At 40.3% G+C, this 22453-nt stretch overlaps 1 long non-coding RNA gene across 1 annotated transcript; it reads left to right on the top strand.

Moving 5' to 3' along the window:
• The first annotated feature begins 267 nt into the window (after nucleotides 1-267).
• Nucleotides 268-16877, top strand: LOC116761286. The gene is made up of 3 exons (XR_004351940.1): nucleotides 268-477; nucleotides 10910-10915; nucleotides 16826-16877. It is a non-coding gene; the product is annotated as an uncharacterized LOC116761286 (long non-coding RNA).
• Nucleotides 16878-22453: the final 5576 nt, after the last annotated feature.

The raw sequence follows: 22453 nt of genomic DNA, 5'->3' as shown, positions 1-22453 counted from the left end.
ACCTCCTCAGCCCCACTGCGTACCTCCGCCACACTTTTTAAAGTTTTTTTTGACAAACCAGCTGCTTGCGGGATCTTGGTTCCCAGGCTGGAGGTTGGGCCCAAGTTCCTGTGGTGGGAGCTCCGAGTGCAAACTGCTGGACTAACAGAGAACCTACACCCCAGGGAATATCAGTCTAGTGAGGCCTCCTGGAGGTCCTCATCTCAGCACCAAGACCCAGCTCTATCCAACTGCCTGCAAACTTCAGTGCTGGACATCTCAGGCCAAATAACCAGTAAGACAGGAATACATCACCACCCATCAAAAACCAACAAACAAAAAGAAATGACAAAAAAATATGTTATAGACAAAGGAGTAAGGTAAAAACCTACAAGACTAAAAAATTAAGACGAAATAGGCAACCCACTTGAAAAAGAATTCATAGTAATTATAGTAAAGATGATCCAAAATCTTAGAAATAGAATGGAGAAAATAAATGTTTAACAAGGAATTAGAAGAACTGAAGAGCAAACAAACAACGACAAACAACACAATAAATGAAATTAAAAATTCTCTACAAGGAATCAATAGCAGAATAACTGAGGCAGAAGATCGGATAGGTGACCTGGAAAATAAAATAGTGGAAATAACTACCACAGAGCAGAATAAGAAAAAAGAATGAAAAGAATTGAGGATAGTTTCAGAGACTTCTGGGACAATATTAAACACACCAAAATTCAAATTATAGGGGTCCCAGAAGAAGAAGAGAAAAAGAAAGGGTCTGAGAAAATATTTGAGGAGTTTATAGTCGAAAACTTCCCTAACAGGGGAAAGGAAATAGTCAATCAAGTCCAGGAAGCACAGAGAGTACCATACAGGATAAATCCAAGGAGAAACACACCAAGACACATATTAATCGAACTATCAAAAATTAAATACAAAGAAAAAATATTAAAAGCATCAAGGGAAAAGCAACAAATAACATACCAGGGACTCCCCATAAGGTTAACAGCTGATCTTTCAGCAGAAACTCTGCAAGGCAGAAGGGAGTGGCAGGACATATTTAAAGTGATGAAAGGGAAAAACTTACAACCAAGATTACTCTACCCAGCAAGGATTTCACATTCAATGGAGAAATTAAAACCTTTACACATAAGCAAAAGCTAAGAGAATTCAGCACCACCAAACCAGCCTTACAACAAATGTTAAAGGAAATTCTCTAGGCAGGAAACACAAGAGAAGGAAAAGACCTACAATAACAAATCCAAAACAATTTAGAAAATGGTAATAGGAGCCTACATATTGATAATTACCTTAAATGTAAATGGATTAAATGCTCCAAACAAAAGACATAGACTGGCTGAATGGACACAAGAACAAGACCTGTACATATGCTGTCTAAAAGAGAACCACTTCAGACCTAGGGACACATACAGACTGAAAGTGATGGGATGGAGAAAGATACTCCATGCAAATGGAAATCAAAAGAAAGCTGGAGTAGCAATTATCATATCAGACAAAATAGAGTTTAAAATAAAGACTATTACAAGAGGCAAAGAAGGACACTACATAATGATCAAGGGATCAATCCAGGAAGAAGAAATAATAATTGTAAGTATTTATGCACCCAACATAGGAGCACCTCAAATACATAAGGCAAATAGTAACAGCCATAAAAGGGGAAATCGACAGTAACACAATCAGAGTAGGGGACTTTAAAACCCCACTTTCACCAATGGACAGATCATCAAAAATGAAAATAAATAAGGAAACACAAGCTTTAAACGACACATTAAGCCAGATGGACTTATTGATATTTATAGGACATTCTATCCAAAAACAACAGAATACACTTTCTTATCAAGTGCTCATGGAACATTCTCCAGGATAGACCATATCTTTGGTCACAAATCAAGCCTTGGTAAATTTAAGAAAATTGAAATCGTATCAAGTATCTTTTCCACCACAACACTATGAGACTAGATATCAATTACAGGAAGAAAAACCTGTAAAAAAATACAAACACTTGGAGACTAAACAATACACTACTAAATAACCAAGAGATCACTGAGGAAATCAAAGATGAAATCAAAAAATACCTAGGAACAAATGACAGTGAAAACACAATGACCCAAAGCCTATGGGATGCAGCAAAAGCATTTCTAAGAGGGAAGTTTATAGCAATACAATCCTACCTTAAGAAATAAGAAAAATCTCAAATAAACAACCTAACCTTATACCTAAAGCAATTAGAGAAAGAAGAACAAAGAAAACGATTAGAAGAAGGAAAGAAAGTTAGCAGAAGAAAGAAATTAGCAGAAGGAAGGAAATCGTAAAGATCAGATGAGAAATAAATGAAGGAAATAATAGCAAAGATTAATAAAACTAAAAGCTGGTTCTTTGAGAAGATAAACAAAATTCATAAACCATTAGCCAGAATCATCAAGAAAAACAGGGAGAAGACTCAAATCAATAGAATTAGAAATGAAAAAGAGTAACAACTGACACTGCAGAAATCCAAAGATCATGACAGATTACTACAAGCAACTCTATGCCAACAAAATGGACAACCTGGAAGAAACGGACAAATTCTTAAAAAAGCAAAATCTTCTGAGACTGAACCAGGAAGAAATAGAATATATAAACATGTCAGTCACAAGCACTGAAAATGAAACTGTGATTAAAAATCTTCGAACAAACAAAAGCCTAGGACCAGATGGCTTCACAGGCAAATTCTATAAAACATTTAGAGAAGAGCTAACACCTATCCTTCTCAAACTCTTCCAAAATATAGCACAGGGAGGAATACTCCCAAACTCATTCTACGAGGCCACCATCACCCTGATACCAAAACCAGACAAAGATGTCACAAAAAAAGAAAACTACAGACCAATATCACTGATGAACATAGATGCAAAAATCCTCAACAAAATACTAGCAAACAGAATCCAACGGCACATTAAAAGGATCATACACCACGATCAAGTGGGGTTTATCTCAGGGATGCAAGGATTCTTCAACATATGCAAATCAATCAATGTGATACACCATATTAACAAATTGAAGGAGAAAAACCATATGATAATCTCAATAGATGCAGAAAAGGCTTTTGACAAAACTCAACACCCATTTATGATAAAAACTCTCCAGAAAGCAGGCATAGAGTGAACTTACCTCAACATAATAAGGCCATATAGGACAAACCCACAGCCAACATCGTTCTCAATGGTGAAAAATGGAAATCATTTCCTCTAAGATCAGGAACAAGACAAGGTTGCCCACTCTCACCACTATTATTCAACATAGTTTTGGAAGTTTTAGCCACAGCAATCAGAGAGGAAAAAGAAATGAAAGGAATCCAAATCAGAAAAGAAGAAGTAAAGCTGTCAGTGTTTGCAGATGACATGATACTATACATAGAGAATCCTAAAGATGCTACCAGAAAACTACTAGAGGTAACCAATGAATTTGGTAGAGTAGCAGGATACAAAATTAATGTGCTGAAGTCTCTTGCATTCCTCTACACTAATGATGAAAAACCTGAAAGAGAAATTAAGAAAACACTCACGTTTACCATTGCAAAAATAAGAATAAAATACTTAGGAATAAACCTACCTAAGGAGACAAAAGACCTGTATACAGAAAACTATAAGACACTGATGAAAGAAATTAAAGATGATACAAACAGATGGAGAGATATACCATATTCTTAGATTGGAAGAATCAACATTGTGAAGATGACTATACTACCCAAAGCAATCTACAGATTCAATACAATCCCTATCAAACCACCAATGGTGGGCTTCCCTTGTGGCACAGTGTTTGAGAGTCTGCCTGCTGATGCAGGGGACACAGGTTCGTGCCCCGGTCCGGGAAGATCCCACACGGCACGGAGTGGCTGGGCCCGTGAGCCATGGCTGCTGAGCCTGTGCGTCCAGAGCCTGTGCTCTGCAACAGAAGAGGCCACAAAAGTGAGAGGCCCGCGTAACAAAAAAAACAAACAAACAAAAAAATACACCAATGGCATTTTTCACAGAACTAGAACAAAAAATTGCACAATTTGTATGGAAACACAAAAGACCCCGAATAGCAAAAGCAATCTTGAGAAAGAAAAACGGAGCTGTAGGAATCAGGCTCCTGGACTTCAGACTATACTACAAAGCTACAGTAATCAAGACAGTATGGTACTGGCACAAAAACAGAAACGTACATCAATGGAACAGGATAGAAAGCCCAGAGATAAACCCATACACATATGGTCACCTTATTTTTGATAAAGGAGGCAAGAATATACAATGGAGAAAGAACAGCCTCTTTAATAAGGGGTGCTGGGAAAACTGGACAGCTACATGTAAAAGAATGAAATTAGAACACTTCCTAACACCATACACAAAAATAAACTCAAAATGGGTTAAAGACCTAAATGTAAGGCCAGACACTATCAAACTCTTAGAGGAAAACATAGGAAGAACACTGTTTGACATAAATCACAGCAAAATCTTTTTTGACCCACCTCCTAGAGAAATGGAAATAAAAACAAAAATAAACAAATGGGACCTAATGAAACCTAAAAGCTTTTGCACAGCTAAGGAAACCACAGAAAAGACAACCCTCAGAATGGGGGAAAATAGTTGCAAATGGAGGAACTGACAAAGGATTAATCTCCAAAGTATACAAGCAGCTCATGCAGCTCAATATCACAAAAACAAACAACCCAATCCAAAAATGGGCAGAAGATCTAAATAGACATTTCTCCAAAGAAGATATACAGATTGCCAACAAACACATGAGAAGATGCTCAACATCACTAATCATTAGAGAAATGTAAATCAAAACTTTAATGAGGTATCACCTCACACCATTCAGAATGGCTATCATCGAAAAATCTACAAATAATAAATGCTGGAGAGGGTGTGGAGAAAAGGGAACCCTCTTGCACTGTTGGTGGGAATGTCAATCGATACAGCCACTATGGAGAACAGTATGGAGGTTCCTTAAAAACCTAAAAAGAGAACTACCATACGACCCAGCAATCCCACTACTGGGCATATACCCTGAGAAAACCATAATTCAAAAAGAGTCATGTACCAGAATGCTCATTGCAGCACTACTTACAATAGCCAGGACATGGAAGCAGCCTAAGTGTACATCGACAGATGAATGGATAAAGAAGATGTGGCACATATATACAATAGACTATTACTCAGCCATATAAAGAAACGAAATTGAGTTATTTGCAGTGAGGTGGATGGACCTAGAGTCTGTCATAAAGAGTGAAGGAAGTCAGAAAGTGAAAAACAAACACTGTATGCTAACACATATATATGGAATCTATAAAAAAATAATGGTTTTGATGAACCAAGGGGCAGGACAGGAATAAAGACACAGATGTAGAGAATGGACTTGAGGATATGGGGAGGGGTAAGGGAAAGCTGGGACAAAGTGGAGAGAAACATTGACATTTATACACTACCAACTGTAAAATAGATAGCTAGTGGGAAGCAGCCGCATAGCACAAGGAGATCAGCTCGGTGCTTTGCGACCACCTAGAGTGGTGGGATAGAGAGGGTGGGAGGGAGACGCAAGAGGGAGGAGATATGAAGATATATGTGTACATATAGCTGATTCACCTTGTTATACAGCAGAAATTAATACAACATTGTAAAGCAATTATACTCCAATAAAGATGTTAAAAAAAAAGAAATGGTAATTATGTGAGGTGATAGAGGTGTGATGGCGGTAATCACTTTATAAGTATATCAAATCAACATGTTGTACATCTTACACAATGTTATATGTCAATTATATCTCAATAAAGCTAGAAAAGAAATAAAACGGGAACCCTTGAAAATCAGAACATAGGCTATCTCACTAAATTGTTTGGTGGTTCATCTCTGCTTATCTATCAAAATCGCTTGGGAAACATGTTCAAATGACAGAAGCCCAAGCTCAATCCTATTCCTATAGAATCAGAATCTTTGGGGGTAGACCTCTGTTTAAAGATTTTTCCCAAGTGATTCTGATGTGTACCAACCTTAAGAATCGGTCAGTGCACGAAACTCGCCGTTGTAGTTAAACCTCAGGGAAACAGAGGCCTATGCAGAAAGCAGGAAATGCCCTCTAGTGGCCAAAGGAGCCATTCTCCATTCTGTTGGGCCCTGGGCCCATGGCAGAATTAGAGAGATGGAAAGACCATTATAGTCCACCAATTCCACCAACATGTCCCTGAAACTTAAACCATAAGACCCATAGTGGCAGGAACCTCTTATTCTTATCTTGCACATGACGGTGCCTAGTATAGAACTTGGTGCAAGCCCTAAAATCAAGGCTTAACATCATATACTGCCTTGACATGGGTGGTAAAATCAGGAGGGCCTCAAATGGCCTAATTACAATTTCCTACCGTATTCTGCTCTCGTGGGTAAGGACAATCCTCCTTATCAAATGCACCAGGCACAGTTCTGGCTTATCCTTGACTAGGGTGTTCCCTGCCAGCCCATGGAATCATTCAGATGAGTCAGTCACAGTATCCTTCAGGAACCAGAGGGCATCTCACCCTCCTGAGACTACAAAGCCTGCCTTCACAGCACCTGGTTGTTTACTCTATTCCTGAGTGAAACCCCTGCGTGGCCCTGCCTGCTCTGTGGTGTCCCAGCCCAGGCTGTGACTATATGTGACTAACAACCTGCTCTCAAGCTCCTGTGTCCAGTGATGGGTATTGTGTGGTTGGCCATCCCCATAATCCTAAGGCGAGAATCCCTCCCTCACCAATGGGGTAAAGAGGAGGCAATCAAAACATCCATAAATGATGTTCAGTAAATATTTGTAAAATGAATAAAAGAATGAGATCAAAGTGCTCTTGATGGGTTTAGATATCTTCATTTTATTGCCTATTTGCATAAACTCTGAAAGTGAACATAGGCACAAATGAACAGTTCAGTGAATGTACTTATAGAATGTTAGGGCTGGAAGAGAATTTAGAAATCCTCAGGATTAATCCTCTGACATAAAATGTTATGTCTGAATGAACTATTGCCCAGGCAAGATTATGAATTCCTCAAGGAAAGGGACTATGTTTTATTTATATTTATATCCCCTCAGCTTGGAACAGAATTGGTGTACAGTTCATGTTTGATCAGTAGGTAAATGAATATACAGAGATTAAGGGAATTTCCTTGGAGCACATGCTAGTTAATGGCACTGAAAGGACTCAATTCCGGGATTCGATATAACAGATATTTATCAAATGTCTTGTATGAGATACAGTATCTGGTCAGGTGCCCTGGGGGTGAAGGCAGGACTTGAAGTGGGGCTATAAAGATGAGAAAGACACAGTCCCTGCCGTCAAAGGGCATAAACTCTTACAATGGTGCTGTCCAATATGGTAGCTGCTAGCCACATGTGGTTATTTAAATTTAAATTAATTAAAATTGAAAATTCAGTTTCCGTCATACTAGCTATGTTTCAAGTGTTTAACAGCTACATAGTGGTTAATGGCTACCATACTGGATTGCACATATATAGAATATTTTGATTAATGCAGAAAGTTCTATTGGATAGCACTACTACAGAAAGAAAGATGTAATTAAAACTGAAACCATAATATGCCATAATATGAAGCAGAAGGTGATAAGAGAGGTAAAAATTAATTGTCATGGGACCATAGTGGGTGCATTCAGGATCATCTTCCACTAGATTCTAAATCTTCTGAGGACAGGGACTCTTTGACTCCTAGCAGCTAAAATAGTGCCTGACTCATAGAAGAGGCTCAACCCTTGTTTAATGAATGAAGATAAACTACCCACAAAGGTAATGGCTTTTTCCCCCTAACATTTCAAAAATAAGAAAGTATACAAAATGTCAGTGTATCCACAGCCCAACACTGTAAAATGTCAACATTTTGGTTTATTTGTTTTAGAGCTTGTATTTGTTTTAGGAAATGAAGTACAGATTTATTTCAAGCTCCTGTATTGTCTACGCAATTTCTCTGTGTACCCTGAATTTGGTGTTTGCAAATCCCATTCACGTTTTTATACTATATATTGATATATATGATTATAAACAGCACAGATGATTGTTTTGCATGCTTTTACAAGTAACATAAATAGTATCATACTGTACACATCCTTCTGCAACTTGCTTTTTATAACATTATATTTTATAGATGTATCCATGTTGAAACATGCAGAGCTAATGAGTTCATTAATTTTTGTATTCTATTGTGTTAAATACCCCACAATTTATTCTACTTTCTGTGGAAATTTATCCTGTTTCCAATTTTTACAATTACCAATAAGGCTGTAATGAACATTCTTATAAGTGTTTTCTTACATAAAAATTCATTATTCCTAGAAGAAATTTTGCTAGGTCTGAGGTTATGTATATTTTTAACTATTCTAAATACTGACAAGTTGATTTCCAAGGGAATTGACCAATTTATATTTCCATCAGCATTGCATGAATGTTCTCATTGTTCTACATCCTTGTCAACACTCAGTACTGTCAGGCTTTTATTCTTTGCCAATCTGATAAGGTGAAATCCTGCAGTGTACTGTTTCCTAGGAAGACATACAAACAAGGTAAAAATGCCTACCCTATTATAATCCTGGCATTGGGGTATGAGAAGAATACCAGAGTTATTGGCTTTTCATGTTGTGATGAGAAAACTGGCACTAAGACCGAGCCATGACTGAACTTCAGGATAAGCATAGTCCTGCAGGAAGATTATAAGACAGTTTTACCATCCCATACCTTTTGCCACTGCTAGGCATAAAGGCCAGGAAACTTTTAAATAAGATTTGGAAATCAGTAAGTGTGCAACATGTTTTCAGTATGTTATATTTTCTTCCTAACATAAACAGAATTTATTTTGTCATGTGTCTCATTAAATGCATCCCAGCCTTCCTTGATTGCCACTTCTCTTAAGCCAGTTTCTGGTAGAAGAAATTACTGCAAAGTGAGGAGCTGTGTAAAATAGATATCTATCGGTGGGAAATCTCAGCAACCTGAAGGATTGTCATTTTAAGAAGAGGTAAGGTAATGAGTGTAGACCATACCTGGAAATATTTGCTCATGGCTAATTCATATAGATCCTTTAAATGCATAAAGCACAGAAAATAATCCCATAATTTAGGAACACATTACTATTTCATTTTGTAGAGATTTTCCAGTATGACTCTAGCTAATACCTAAGGAACTAAAATGAACCTGTTTAGAAAGGCTTTAGAGCCGGGAGCAGTGGGAAACACCCATGGCTCCATTTCCCCAAAGTGGTTGTTTGATGGAAATAAAGTATTTCTCAGCAACCTTTCATTATGGTTGGCACACTCATGGGAAATTTGAGATAATGCTGATTCTACCTCTGTGAAAACCCTCCCAGCATAATAACTTGAATTTTTTGTGTGTGTGGTACAGGGGCCTCTCACTGTGTGGCCTCTCCCGTTGCGGAGCACAGGTTCCAGACGCGCAGGCTCAGCGGCCATGGCTCACAGGCCCAGCCGCTCCGCGGCATGTGGGATCTTCCCGGACCGGGGCATGAACCTGTGTCCCCTGCATCGGTAGGCGGACTCTCAACCACTGCGCCACCAGGAAAGCCCTAACTTGAATTTTTTTAAGTGATACAAGATCTGAGAATTTTTTTCTTACTTCATAATATGACCTAAAGAGTTGTGACAGAGAAAGGGGATCAGACGCTGAGAAGCTAACTTAGATCAGCAGAAAAATATGATATGAAAGCTTGGATGAACAAACTGTGTTCCATTTACCAACTGGAATCCAACACTTGGCTTTCCTTTTCAAAAAGGAAGATTTGTGTCACCTATGGTGTTCTTTCCTAAAACCTATTCATGGACGGCAGCATCTAGAAAAATTTTATCTTCTTAAAATAATCCACCGTGCTCATTCAAAAGAGCTGGCTGTCAATTCCCTCCATGACTTTTAGAAGTTGCAGTAAAAAATCTGCTCCACAGTAGAACAGATGACTGTGAAAAGCTAATGGACATTTTTCTTAGGAGATAAAGAGAAAAATTTATCTAAACTATGGCTCCTTTGGAGGAGCATACAATCTAGGTGTTACATGTACAAATTAAAGGCTAAAACGTAGTCTTAAAATTAAGAGTTTAAACTTTAGTTAGACTTATACAGGTTAAATTTTTTTTTGGTCCTGCCATGGGGTAATTTTATTTATCCTCTCTGTACCCTTATTTCATCATCTGTATAACGGGGAAAAATTGTTCTGAGAACTAAATGAAATTCATAATTTAACAACCATTTATTAAGTTCCTTCTACTTGCCAGGCATTTGTCCTAGCTGCTGAGAATAGAGGGATAAATAGAGCAATGTCCCTGTCCTCTCAAGCTTTCATTCCTTTGGGGAAAAGGGCCCACTGTAACAAATAAATGAACGAGATCACTGTAATTGCCCCGAAAGGGCACTACTTTAAAGGAGAAGCCCTCTCTGAGAAGGGAACACTTGAGCTGAGGTGTGAATGATAAGGAGCCAGTTCTGTGAAGAGTGTGGGGTGGCGGGGGAGTGGGGAAGGTTCAGGCAGAGAGAAGGGCAAGAGCAAGGCCTGAGGTTGGATCCGGCTTGGCAGGTTCAAAAAAGAAAGAAGGCCGGTGTGGCTAGAGTGATAGAAGACCAAGAGAGAGGCAACCCAGACCACGGTGAGGAGTTTGGGTTTATTCTACATGCAGCTACTAGAGTGTTTATGTTTGAAGAGATCACTCACGTTGCTGTGAGAAGATACATTTCAGGAAGCCAGGAGTCAGCAGTACCAGGATGACCGCTGCACTCATCTACCCTTGACAATGGTGATTTAGGTTAAAGGGTGGCAGTGTCTGGATGGAGAGAAGCAAGCAGATTTAGAAGACATTCTGGAGGTAGAACTTTCAGGATGTGGTGATGCATTGGATACAAGGAAAAGAAAGAGGAAACAGTGATCACTCCTAGGCTTTTGGCTTGATCAACCAGGCAGACGGCTGTGATAGTTATGAGATTATTTCTTGTCTTTAGCTCCAAATTTCCCCTTCTCTACTCTGCTTTATGAAACTGGGGGCTGGAACTCTGGAAATCACTTTTCTGCTTGGCCAGTTGGCTCTCCACTGGGCCCCGACAATTGCAGGTGCTCGGGGAGATGCAAGGCTGAGGAGGAAGAAGGGACTTGCTGCTCCCCTCTGCTTCCTATTTCTGAATGAGTCATCCTAACAAAGCTTCTTCCACCAGCTGCAGCTCTTCCTTCCAGTAGCAGCGGTTGAATCCAGGTCAGTTTTTCCAGCTCTTGCAGAACTAACTAACTTCATTGTACCCTCCTTGGAGACACAGCAACACCAGCCAAGTAGAGCCCCTTCTCAGAAATCAGACTTTCCGCTCTGCAGGGGGCCCCCTCCTTTACATTTCTAAATGTTAATAATTCCAGGCTCTTCCCTCTGTTTTCAGCCCTCAGGACCATAGCTATTTCCTGCAGTTGCTATCTCCACCATACATTAGAGTCCTCTTTTTATCCTTTCAGTTAGCAACCTTTTTTTTTTTTTTTTTTTTTTGCAGTACGCAGGCCTCTCACTGTTGTGGAGCACAGGCTCTGGACGCGCAGGCTCAGCAGCCATGGCTCACGGGCCCAGCCGCTCCACGGCATGTGGGATCCTCCTGGACCGGGGCACGAACCCTCGTCCCCTGCATCGGCAGGCAGACTCTCAACCACTGAGCCACCAGGGAAGCCCCAGTTAGCAACCTTATACTAACTTTCTAGTTAACAATTTTATACCTAGTTAATTCTCTGTTCAAATAGCAGATGTGATTTTTGTCTTCTGTTGGGACCTTGAGTGATCATTTGGGGTGTCACTTACTGAGATTAGGAAGACTGGGGAAGGAAGAGTTGGGAGAGTGAGGGGGAGGAATCCAAAATTCTGCCTTGGTCATAACACTTTGAGATGCCTGCTAGGTGTCACAGCAGACATGTGGACATGGAGGGCCATTAGACAATCTGAAGCTGAGGAAAAATGTCCCATCTGGAGATATAACTTTGGGAAGTATCAGCAAATAGATGATAGATAAATTCACCTAGGCAGAGACCATAGATAGACAGAGAAAAGGGCCTAGAATCAAGCCCTGAGATGCAACATTTAGAGATGAAGCTGAGACAGTGCAGCCAGTGAACAGGAGAAAATTCAGAAGTGTGTGGGATCTTGAAAGATGCAAGAGTTCAGCTTTGCAGGAAAGAGTAGATTACTGAATTCTACTGAAAGATGGAGGAGAATGGGGACAGAGCAGTGACCACTGGATTTAGCACTGTGGAGCCTGACCTTGTCAAACACCGCACTGTGGAATGAGGGGGCTGGAGGCTAGCCTGGCGTGAGTTGAAGTGTTCAAGGGACTTGAGGATTGAAGCCAGGATTTGGGAAGTAAGGAAGTTACTGACAATAATGTACGCAGTGTTGCTGGCATAATGCCTGGCAAATAGTAAATGCTCATAAGATATTAGCCACTATTAGTGTTTAAAAAATTATTTATTTTTAAATATGCACTATAGTCCTGCATCTATTAGGTTCCATGAAACAGTGAGATAATTGGTCAGATGCCAATTAAATACTGAATAAACAAATAATGCAGTTATTTCAAGCCACAATTTAGAAGGAAAATTGAAAATGTTTGTCAGATATTGTTAAGGAAAGTGGGTGACAAAGTAGGATTAAAAAATAACCTGAGGGCTTCCCTGGTGGCGCAGTGGTTGAGAGTCCGCCTGCCCACGCAGGCGACACGGGTTCGTGCCCTGGCCCGGGAAGATCCCACGTGCCGCGGAGCGGCTGGGCCCGTGAGCCATGGCCGCTGAGCCTGCGCATCCGGAGCCTGTGCTCCGCAACAGGAGAGGCCACAACAGTGAGAGGCCCGTGTACTGGGAAAAAAAAAAAAAAAAAAAGAAAATAACCTGAGTGCCATCGAGAAGGCCTGTAATGACTCCTCCACACCCAGCCCCCTCTTGCTGCTCGTCTGAGCTGATCGTGTATCCAGACCCCACACACCACTGGTTGTTCAAGGATAGACAGGCCTCAGCCAATTTGGGCTCATGAGACATGAGGAGAGCCTTCTTGGAATCTTCTGGAAAGAAGCTACATATAATCAATCTCTCTGACCCTGGATGGATATGAACAGAGGAGCACAGCAAATTGCTGCTGCAGCCATGAGCAAGGGAAAAACCACTCAAAGAATGAAGCCAACTTTGTGTCGAGTAGCATATAAAAACAGAGAGGACCTGGAGCCTCCATGACATCATCAACCATCTGGACTATAGGTTAGGTGAGTCAAAATTCAGTCATTTCAAATTGAGATTCTATTACATACACACTTACACAGGGTAGTGGTAGACACAAAAGGTCAATGAATATTCGCTATTATTATTTAGTAAAGAATTACAAATAATATATTTTTTAATACGAGCAATTCCTATACATTATGAGTGCCTTTAAATGTCTGTACATCCATACAGAAGAAACTGGAAGGCTATATCAAAATATTCACTATGGTAACCTCTGATACCTCCAGCTTGCGAGGAGGGGAGAGGATGTCTGGGACAAGAGGAGAAGGTAGGAAAGAGTCCTTTCAGAGAAAAGGAGGGGAAATGGGATTGCCACGTACAACTGAGGGCCCCTTTGAAGTCAAACTTACGGAATTCTAGTAGTTCCCCTCTGGATTTAAAATCACTGTGGGAATTCCCTGATGGCCCAGTAGTTAGGACTCTGCTACCGAGGGCCTGGGTTCAGTCCCTGGTCAGGGAACTAAGATCCCACAAGCCACGTGGTGTGGCCATAAATAAATAAATAAATGACCAAGATCACTGGGCTTTCCAATTTCTTGGGTTTACTTTAAAAAAAAAAGTCACTGTGGAAACAAACCCTGAAAAGTAGTCTGAGCTAGAATGTTTGGGTAAAATTGTTCTGCTGAACTAAAAACAAGACAAAGGGAAATATCTGAATTTAGGTGTTAAGGACTCAAATGCCAAAGAATATGCAGGAAAATGGCCAAATTTACAGTTCTCTTCTAATATGTAGATAACTCCATGAAGTTCAGTGTCAAACCACCTGGCCACTCAAGAGTGTCAGCAATAGCACCAGTGGTAGGTTCTTAGAGCGCTGTTCGTCAGACTTGGGGGTTTTTTGCTCATTTTTGTTTTTTTGTTTTTATTTTTGGCTGTATTGGGTCTTCGTTGCTCTGTGCGGGCTTTCTCTAGTTACAGAGAGCGAGGGCTACTCTTTGTTGCAGTGTGCAGGCTTCTCATTGTGGTGGCTTCTCTTGTGGTGGAGCATGGGCTCTAGGCACACAGGCTTCAGTAGTTGTGGCATGCAGGCTCAGTAGTTGTGGCACACGGGTCTAGGTGCTCGCCGGCATTTGGGATCTTCCTGGACCAGGGATCAAACCCATGTCCCCTGCATTGGCAGGCAGATTCTTAACCACTGCGCCACCAGGGAAGCCCCAGACTTGTTTTTAACTACAACTGCCAGTGGTGTGCTGGAGCCAGTTTATGTGGGCTCATGAGAGTTGATTATTATATTTTCAGAAACTTTGTAAGCTGGTTATTAAACAGAGTCATTATTTTAAATTACATTAGAGAGGAGCTTCAAAACGGCGGAAGAGTAAGACGTGATCACCTTCCTCCCCACAAATACATCAGAAATATATCTACACGTGGAACAACTCCTACAGAACACCTACTGAAAGCTGGCAGAAAACCTCAGACCTCCCAAAAGGCAAGAAAGTCCCCGTGTACCTGGGTAGGGCAAAAGAAAAAAGAAAAAACAGAGACAAAAGAATAGGGACGGGACCTACACCTCTGGGAGGGAGATGTGAAGGAGGAAAGGTTTCCACACACTAGGAAGCCCCTTCGCGGGCGGAGACTGCGGGTGGCGGAGGGCGAAAGCTTCAGGGCTGCGGAGGAGAGCACAGCAACAGGGGTGCGGAGAGCAAAGCGGAGAGATTCCCGCACAGAGGATCAGGGCCGACCAGCACTCACCAGCCCGAGAGACTTGTCTGCTCACCCGCTGGGGCGGGTGGGGGCTGGGAGCTGAGGCTCGGGCTTCCGTCAGAGCGCAGGGAGAGGACTGGGGTTGGCGGCGTGAACACAGCCTGCAGGGGGTTAGTGCACCACGGCTGGAGTCCGAGGAAAAGTCTGGAGCTGCCAAAGAGGCTAGAGACTTTTTCTTCCCTCTTTGTTTCCTGGTGCGCGAGGAGAGGGGATTAAGAGTGCCTGTTAAAGGATTTCCAGAGACGGGCGCGAGCCGTGGCTATCAGCGCAGACCCCAGAGACGGGCATGAAACGCTAAGGCGGCTGCAGCCACCAAGAAGCCTGTGTGCGAGCACAGGTCACTATCCACACCTCCCCTCCCAGGAGCCTGTGCAGCCCGCCACTGCCAGGGTCCCGTGATCCAGGGACAACTTCCCCGGGTGAACGCACGGCGCGCCTCAGGCTGGTGCAACATCACGCCGGCCTCTGCCGCAGGCTCGCCCCGCACTTCGTGCCCCTCCCCTCCCTCCTCCCGGGCCTAAGTGAGCCAGAGCCCCTGAATCAGCGGCTCCTTTAATCCCGTCCTGTCTGAGCGAAGAACAGACGCCCTCAGGCAACCTACACGCAGAGGCAGGTCCAAATCCAAAGCTGAACCCCGGGAGCTGTACGAACAAAGAAGAGAAAGGGACGTATCTCACAGCAGCCTCAGGAGCAGTGGATTAAAGCTCCACAATCAACTTGATGTACCCTGCATCTGTGGAATACATGAATATACAACGAATCATCCCAAATTGAGGAGGTGGACTTTGGGAGCAACGATATATATATATATTTCCCCTTTTTCTCTTTTTGTGAGTGTGTATGTGTATGCTTCTGTGTGTGATTTTGTCTGTATAGCTTTGCTTTTACCGTTTGTCCTAGGGTTCTGTCTGTCCATTTTTTTTTTGTTTTCTGGGATTTTTTTTGTATAGTTTTTAGCACTTGTTATCATTGGTGGATTTGTTTTTTGGTTTGGTTGCTCTCTTCTTTCTTTTTTTATTACTTAAAAAATTTTAATAATTATTTTAATAACTTATTTTATTTTACTTTATTTTATTTTATCTTCTCTCTCTCTCCCTCTCTCTCTCTTTCTCCTTCTCTCTCTCTCTCTCTCTCCTTCTCTCTCTCTTCCTCTCTTTTCTCCCTTTTATTCTGAGCCATGTGGATAACAGGAGCTTGGTGCTCCAGCCAGGCATCAGGGCTGTGCCTCTGAGGTAGGAGAGCCAAGTTCAAGACACTGGTCCACAAGAGGCCTCCCAGCTCCACATAATATCAAATGGCGAAAATCTCCCAGAGATCTCCATCTTAATGCCAAGACCCAGCTCCACTCAACGACCAGCAAGCTACAGTGCTGGACACCCTATGCCAAACAACCAGCAAGACAGGAACACAATCCCACCAATTAGTAGAGAGGCTGCCTAAAATCATAAAAAGGCCACAGACACCCCAAAACACACCAGCAGACGTGGACCTGCCCACCAGAAAGACAAGACCCAGCCTCATCCACCAGAACACAGGCACCAGTCCCCTCCACCAGGAAGCCTACACAACCCACTGAACCAACTTTACCCACTGGGGACAGACACCAAAAACAACGGGGACTATGAACCTGCAGCCTGCAAAAAGGAGACCCTAAACACAGTAAGTTAAGCAAAATGAGAAGACAGAGAAACACACAGCAGATGAAGGAGCAAGATAAAAACCCACCAGACCTAACAAATGAAGAGGAAATAGGCAGTCTACCTGAAAAACAATCCAGAATAATGATAGTAAAGATGATCCAAAATCTTGGAAATAGAATGGAGAAAATACAAGTTTAACAAGGACCTAGAAGAACTAAAGAGCAAACAAACAGTGATGAACAACACAATAAATGAAATTAAAAATTCTCTAGAAGGGATCAATAGCAGAATAACTGAGACAGAAGAACGGATAAGTGACCTGGAAGATAAAATAGTGGAAATAACTACTGCAGAGCAGAATAAAGAAAAAAGAATGAAAAGAACTGAGGACAGTCTCAGAGACCTCTGGGACAACATTAAACGCACCAACATTCGAATTATAGGGGTCCCAGAAGAAGAAGAGAAAAAGAAAGGGACTGAAAAAATATTTGAAGAGATTACAGTTGAAAACTTCCCTAATATGGGAAAGGAAATAGTTAATCGAGTCCAGAAAGCAGAGAGAGTCCCATACATGATAAATCCAAGGAGAAACATGCCAAGACACATATTAATCAAACTATCAAAAATTAAATACAAAGAAAAAATATTAAAAGCAGCAAGGGAAAAACAACAAATAACACACAAGGGAATCTCCATAAGGTTAACAGCTCACCTTTCAGCAGAAACTCTGCAAGCCAGAAGGGAGTGGCAGGACATATTTAAAGTGATGAAGGAGAAAAACCTACAACCAAGATTACTCTACCCAGCAAGGATCTCATTCAGATTTGATGAAGAAATTAAAATCTTTACAGACAAGCAAAAGCTAAGAGAATTCAGCACAACCAAACCAGCTTTACAACAAATGTTAAAGGAACTTCTCTAGGCAGGAGACACAAGAGAAGGAAAAGACCTACAATAACAAACCCAAAACAATTAAGAAAATGGTAATAGGAACCTACATATCAATAATTACCTTATATGTAAATGGATTAAATGCTCCAACCAAAAGACACAGACTGGCTGAATGGATACAAAAATGAGACCGATATATATGCTGTCTACAAGAGACCCACTTCAGACCTAGGGACACATACAGACTGAAACTGAGGGGATGGAAAAAGATATTCCATGCAAATGGAAATTAAAAAAAGCTGGAATGGCAATTCTCATATCAGATAAAATATACTTTAAAACAAAGACTAATACAAGAGACAAAGAAGGACACTACATAATGATCAAGGGATCAATCCAAGGAGGTGATATAACAATTGTAAATATTTATGCACCCAACATAGGAGCACCTCAATAAATAAGGCAAATGCTAACAGCCATTAAAGGGGAAATGGACAGTAACACAATCATAGCAGGGAACTTTAACACCCCATTTTCACCAATGGACAGATCATCGAAAATGAAAATAAATAAGGAAACACAAGCTTTAAATGACACATTAAACAAGATGGACTTAATTGATATTTATAGGACATTCCATCCATAAAAACCAGAATACATTTTCTTCTCAAGTGCTCATGGAACATTCTCCAAGATAGATCAATCTTGGGTCACAAATCAAGCCTTGGTGAATTTAATAAAATTGAAATTATATCTAGTATCTTCTCTGACCACAATGCTGTGAGACTATATATCAATTACAGGAAAAAAAACTGTAAAAAAAATACAAACACATGGAGGCTAAACAATACACTACTAAATAACCAAGAGATCACTGAAGAAATCAAAGAGGAAATCAAAAAATACCTAGAAATGAATGACAATGAAAACACGACGACCCAAAACCTATGGGATGCAGCAAAAGTAGTTCTAAGAGGGAGGTATATAGCAATACAATCCTACCTCGAGAAACAAGAAAAATCTCAAATAAACGACCTAACCTTAAACCTAAAGCAATTAAAGAAAGAAGAACAAAAAAAAACCCAAAGTTAGCAGAAGGAAAGAAATCATAAAGATCAGATCAGAAATAAATGAAAAAGAAATGAAGGAAACAATAGCAAAGATCACTAAAACTAAAAGCTAGTTCTTTGAGAAGATAAACAAAATTGATAAATCATTATCCAGACTCATGAAGAAAAAAAGGCAGAAGACTCAAATCAACAGAATTAGAAATGAAAAAGGAGAAGTAACAACTGACACTACAAAAACAAAGGATCATGAGAGATTACTACAAGCAAGTATATGCCAATAAAATGGACAACCTGGAAGAAATGAACAAATTCTTAGAAATGCACAACCTTCTTAGACTGAACCAGAAAGAAATAGAAAATATGAACAGACCAATCACTAGCACTGAAATTGAAACTGTGATTTAAAATCTTCCAACAAACAAAAGCCCAGGACCAGATGGCTTCACAGGCAAATTCTATCAAACATTTAGAGAAGAGCTAACACCTATCCTTCTCAAACTCTTCCAAAATATAGCAGAGGGAGGAACACTCCCAAACTCATTCTACGAGGCCACCATCACCCTGATACCAAAACCAGACAAAGATGTCACAAAGAAAGAAAACTACAGGCCAATATCACTGATGACATAGATGCAAAACTCCTCAACAAAATACTAACAAACAGAATCCAACAACACATTAAAAGGATCACACACCATGATCAAGTGGGGTTTATCCCAGGAATGCAAGGATTCTTCAATATATGGAAATCAATCAATGTAATACACCATATTAACAAATTGAAGGAGAAAAACCATATGATCATCTCAATAGATGCAGAAAAATCTTTTGACAAAATTCAACACCCATTTATGATAAAAACCCTCCAGAAAGGAGGCATAGAGGGAACTTTCCTCAACATAATAAAGGCCATATATGACAAACCCACAGCCAACATCGTCCTCAATGGTGAAAAACTGAAACCATTTCCACTAAGATCAGGAACAAGATAAGGTCGCCCACTCTCACCACTATTATTCAACATAGTTTTGGAAGTTTTAGCCACAGCAATCAGAGAAGAAAAAGAAATAAAAGGAATCCAGATCAGAAAAGAAGAAGTAAAGCTGTCAGTGTTTGCAGATGACATGATACTATACATAGAGAATCCTAAAGATGCTACCATAAAACTACTAGAGCTAATCAATGAATTTGGTAAAGTAGCAAGATACAAAATTAATAATGCACAGAAATCTCTTGCATTCCTATACACTAGTGATGAAATATCTTAAAGTGAAATTAAGGAAACACTCCCATTTACCACTGCAACAGAAAGAATAAAGTATCTAGTAATAAACCTACCTAAGGAGACAAAAGACCGGTATGCAGAAAATTATTAGACAGTGATGAAAGAAATTAAAGATGATACAAATAGATGGAGAGATATACCATGTTCTTGGATTGGAAGAATCAACATTGTGAAAATGGCTATACTACACAAAGCAATCTACAGATTCAATGCAATTCCTATCAAACTACCACTGGCATTTTTCACAGAACTAGAACAAAAAAATTCACAATTTATATGGAAACACAAAAGACCACGAATAGCCAAAGCAATCTTGAGGAAGAAAAATGGAGCTGGCGGAATCAGGGTCCCTCACTTCAGACTATACTACAAAGCTACAGTAATCAAGACAGTATGGTACTGGCAAAAAACCAGAAATATAGATCAATGGACCAGGCTAGAAAGCCCAGAGATAAACCCACGCACATATGGTCACCTTATCTTTGATAAAGGAGGCAAGAATATACAATGGAGAAAAGACAGCCTCTTCAATAAGTGGTGCTGGGAAAACAGGACAGCTACATGTAAAAGAATGAAATTAGAACACTCCCTAACACCATACACAAAAATAAACTCAAAATGGATTAAAGACCTAAATGTAAGGCCAGACACTATAAAACTCTTAGAGGAAAACATAGGCAGAACACTCTATGACATAAATCCCAGCAAGATTCTTTTTGACCCACCTCCTAGAGAAATGGAAATAAAAATAAACAAATGGGACCTAATGAAACTTCAAAGCTTTTGCACAGCAAAGGAAACCATAAACAAGACGAAAAGACAATCCTCAGAATGGGAGAAAATATTTGCAAATGAAGCAACTGACAAAGGATTAATCTCCAAAATTTACAAGCATCTCAATATTAAAAAAACAAACAACCCAATCCAAAAATGGGCAGAAGACCTAAATAGACATTTCTCCAAGGAAGATATACAGATTGCCAACAAACGCATGAAAGAATACTCAACATCACTAATCATTAGATAAATGCAAATCAAAACTGCAGTGAGGTGTCACCTCACACCAGTCAGAAGGGCCATCATCAAAAAATCTACAACAATAAATGCTGGAGAGAGTGTGGAGAAAAGGGAACCCTCTTGCACTGTTGGTGGGAATGTCAGTTGATACAGCCACTATGGAGAACAATATGGAACTTCCTTAAAAAACTAAAAATAGAACTACCATTTGACCTAGCAATCCCACTACTGGGCATATACCCTGAGAAAACCATAATTCAAAAAGAGTCATGTACCAAAATGTCCATTGCAGCTCTATTTACGATAGCTAGCACATGGAAGCAACCTAAGTGTCCATCAACAGATGAATGGATAAAGAAGATGTGGCACATATATACAATGGAATATTACTCAGCCATAAAAAGAAACGAAGTTGGGTTATTTGTAATGAGGTGATGGACCTAAAGTCTGTCATACAGAGTGAAGTAAGTCAGAAAGAGTAAAACAAATACTGTATGCTAACACATATATATGGAATCTAAAAAAAAAAAAAAAGGTCACGAAGAACCTAGGGGCAAGACGGGAATAAAGACACAGACCTACTAGAGAATGGACTTGAGGACACGGGGAGGGGGAAGGGTAAGCTGGGACGAAGTGAGAGCGTGGCATGGACATATATACACTACCAAACGTAAAACTGATAGCTAGTGGGAAGCAGCCACATAGCACAGGGAGATCAGCTTGGTGCTTTGTGATGACCTAGAGGGGTGGGATAGGGAGAGTGGGAGGGAAGGAGACACAGGAGGGAAGAGATATGGGGACATATGTATATGTATAGCTGATTCACTTTGTTATAAAGCAGAAACTAACACACCATTGTAAAGCAATTATACTCCAATAAAGATGTTAAAAAAATAAAGATTAAAAAGAGTGATACCAGCCAGTGTCGTGGGCGTGTGAGAAGCAGGCCTTCTTATACCTGGTGGGTGGGAAAGTCAATTGGAAAATATCCATCAGAACATTAGATGCATCAAATCATCGATTTCACTTGTAGGAATTTACCGTGCAAACGTGCCCAGACAATTGTGCAAAAATGTATAGACTTTGTATCATTGTCTAAGATCGCAAAAAACTTGGAAGTTACCTTCATGCCCATTCATGGGGACCGGTTAAATACATGATGGATGGGCCACCCACATGGTGTCATCCCAGGCAACCTTCAAATCACTAAGGTGAGTCCTTGCATGCAAATAGAGAAATATGCCAGCACTAAATAATTAAATTTAAAAAGCTATGTGCAAAATTTTAAAAATTATATAAATATGTAGTTAAATAAATTCTATTAAAAACAAAGGCAATAAATACTCAAGACTCATCACTTTCTAATTGTTTTACTACATTTTACTGTTCTCTCTGCCCATGAGGTTATGTCTCCAGCATGTGTGTGGTAGAAATACCATATAATGATGTGCTAAGTACTTCTTTCTCACTCTGTGTCTTGTGATGTCACTGTGGTGGCTTGAGATAGCCATGGTGGGAATACTTACACCACTGAAATTGGCAAACACTGTAAATCATG

This window comes from Phocoena sinus, chromosome 10 (assembly GCF_008692025.1).
Source record: "Phocoena sinus isolate mPhoSin1 chromosome 10, mPhoSin1.pri, whole genome shotgun sequence".
Taxonomy (NCBI): domain Eukaryota; kingdom Metazoa; phylum Chordata; class Mammalia; order Artiodactyla; family Phocoenidae; genus Phocoena; species Phocoena sinus.
Note: the sequence above shows the minus strand (reverse complement) of the source record. Positions and strands in the feature narration are given on the sequence as shown.